Source organism: Lolium rigidum, chromosome 3 (genome assembly GCF_022539505.1).
Source record: "Lolium rigidum isolate FL_2022 chromosome 3, APGP_CSIRO_Lrig_0.1, whole genome shotgun sequence".
Classification (NCBI taxonomy): domain Eukaryota; kingdom Viridiplantae; phylum Streptophyta; class Magnoliopsida; order Poales; family Poaceae; genus Lolium; species Lolium rigidum.
This window is the reverse complement of record NC_061510.1, coordinates 353,232,929-353,236,239: the sequence shown is the minus strand read 5'-3', so window position 1 is coordinate 353,236,239 and position 3,311 is coordinate 353,232,929.

Here is a 3,311-nt window from a genome sequence, read left to right as displayed (position 1 = left end):
CTAAACAGGACATGAGAGAATTGTAGCCAATGCCGAGATAGCATGGCCACGACATGTCCTCAGACAACTCCAATGCCTCTTCCCGTGCCTGCATAAAGGTAGATACATGGAATTAATAAGGACAATTTAACAATTGAAGTTCTCAAGTTTTCATCTACATACGTAACTATTTCTGAACATGAAAAGCTCCCAATATTTGGCAAATGAGATTCTCAACTTTTCTAGTACAAGCGGATCATTGCAATTACACCTTTATTATTACAAGCTAGACATAGGGGGCAAAATAGTTGTTCCCCACAACAACATTTCCAAGCAGATTGGGTAGGCTAGATATGAAACCCAACAGAAATAAAAGAAAGCCAAAACAAGAACAAAATGGAAAAAATGAGAGTAAACGGACGAAATAGTTCTCCAATTTTGAAAATTCATGATAAAACAATAGAGTGAAACTTATTAAGAATGGAATGTGCTGAAATTACAAAGAATTATTCTCCATATAAATGAGAATGCTTTGATGAAAACATTTCAAGCATGATGAAACATTATTATCAAAAAACTTAGGTGGGGGGGCGACAAATGTGATCAAACTTTTCAAGCATTATCGAATTATAGAAGGTTGCTATTATATGTGATCAAGTTTATTCAAGCATGATTAAATCCTAACTTACATCAACATAGTATCTCGACAAGTAATTGAATTGACCAGCTGAGCTACCAAAGGAAGAGATTACATCATTATAAGCAACAAGAACTTCATTCTATCCTACCTAGTAAATTGTGTGTGGAACCAATGGCTAAGATCATGAGTGTATCAACCTTTTCGTACATAAGGTTGGTTCTGGACATGAAGAATTCCAATATTTGACAACAAACAAAACATATCTAGCTACTAAGTACATCATTACAAGCTAGAAGATTTAGGCAACAAAACAATTCTGAAATTGGCCTATATGTGTGTAAGCTTTGGATCTGAACAAAATTACTACAATCCTACATCAAATCTAGGACACCTCCTGAACATACAACCAGCAGCACGCAGGACACAATCATAAAATAGAGCAAGATCGATTTAATCTACAACCGGACAGCATTCTGCAAGATGGGTTCGTCCCGCAATACAACACTATATTTTGAATAGGGGCGGGCAAAAAATCCCCAACAAAACACCAAAACCTAACTAATTGGAACCAAAACTGAATTAACTGAGACTATTTCCGTGGTTAAATAGGATAAACCGAATTTAAATAGGTGAATTCAGTTTTCATTTGTGATTAACCAAACAAACAAAAATATAGCACATCGAGGCCAGAATCTTCTTATCCCGTGTCGTGTGTTCCTACTAGCACAACCAAACACTGAACATTTGCATGTTTTCATAAACCCCTGGTAATAATTAAGCATTCCATCATCTTACAAGTGCAATATAAGTAATACACCAGCACCTAGTATTAAACTAACACCAATGTAATGATTAATATTGTAAACTCATACATATATACATGCACATCAGGCCATGAGCTAGCACATCGAGTACAACATCTACACCTTACAGCCACATGCTTTATGTTTCTAACCTCTGACTGTGTCTTCACAGTTTGACTAGTGCACAACATGAATGGGTTCCAGCTTCCATGCGAGTAGGCAATCAGGCTCACTCGCTTTCGTGGGCACTAGTCCTCATGGATGTGGCAGGCAATGTCAAGCGGCTGTCTTGGGAGGCTCCTTGATGACCTAAATAGTGCTCCAATCCCCCATATATACGTGCTTGATGTAGTGTTTACTGTGCTCTTGTCGGCCTGTTAGGTCAAATTCAGTTTAAAGAGAACACCGAACCAAGCTCTCGGTTAACGGAACTACTTGTTAACGAAATAACCGTTATAATTTTGGTTCCTATTTATGATTATCCGGATTACTAAAAAACTAAAACAACCGAACCAAACTTTTGGTTAAAACCGAATGCCTGGACCTAACTCCAAAGATGAGGGACGAGAGATGGCTCACGAGCTACTCAAGCACAGCCCTGGTTTTGGCCGGCGAGCACGCCGGAGGAGACATCTAGAATGGAAATCTCCTACTACTCCTCTGATATACTTTGAACCATAAAAATATACTCGCAAGTTAATTACCCACTCTATCGATGCACAAGCAGATAAAATAAGAAAGACCCTGCCATACATGCACACAAGAGATACACATCCATACATGATGCTTCCCTCTGCGTACACATTCACCGAGCCAGGTACAAGAAACAAATTTTAGTAGCCAGCATACATGGAGGAGTAGGAGGAGAGAAACCTCACCGTCAGCTCCAGCTGGTCGCGAACGTGGCTGGCAGCGGCAGGTCGGGCCGGCAACCACAAGCAGGAGCTTGAGGAGGCCTTCAACGCGGGTGGGATCGGTGAGCAGCAGCCTGTCGGAGACGAGGAGCGATAGCAGAAGGCAATGCCTCCTTATCGCCTATGCACACAAGAGATGTTCATCCATCCGTTCAATTCATAGAAGTTTCCATTGATTCATAAGCAGCAACAGAATTGAGCACCTTCATTTCCTATACACGCACCGACCCCTATGTACACAAGGTCCATTACACATGGTACACATTTCAACAAGACAAATAAACAATTTTGACCAGGCATCCATGTAGAGGAGTAGTAGGAGGGAGACCTCAACGGGGGCGGTGTGTAGGGGAGGCCACCGGCAGCAGCGAGCAGGTATCGCAGCGGCGACACGCGTGGAGGAACATCGTATTTTCCTCGCCGTCCTCCCGGAGGCCTTGCTCTTCCCCATCGGCAACCAGGACCAGGTGTGGAGCTCCGGCGACCGATCGGCCGGAGAGAGGATGGCGGTCGGTTGTCAGTAATCACTCTGTCTTTCCTTGCCGCCTATGCACACAAGAGATGTTCATCCATTCATTCAATTCATAAAAGTTTCCATTGATTCATAAGCAGCAAGAGAATTGAGCGCGTTGATTTCCTATACACTCACCGACACTTTATGCATACAAGATCCGAGTAGACACCGTACACATTTCAATACGGAAAGTAAACAAATTTAACCAGATATCCATGGAGAGGAGTAGTAGAAGAGAGACCTCAACGGAAGCAGCATGTAGGGGAGGCCGCCGGCAGCAGCGGCGAGCAGTACCGTGGTGGCGGCACGCGTGGAGGAACATCGTATTTTCCTCGCCGTCCTCCCGGCGGCCTTGCTCCCACCGGCAACCAGGACCAGGCGTGGAGCTCCGGCGACCGATCGTCCGGAGAAAGGATGGTGGGAGGTTGCCACGATGGATCAGGAGAAGCCACAGAATACCG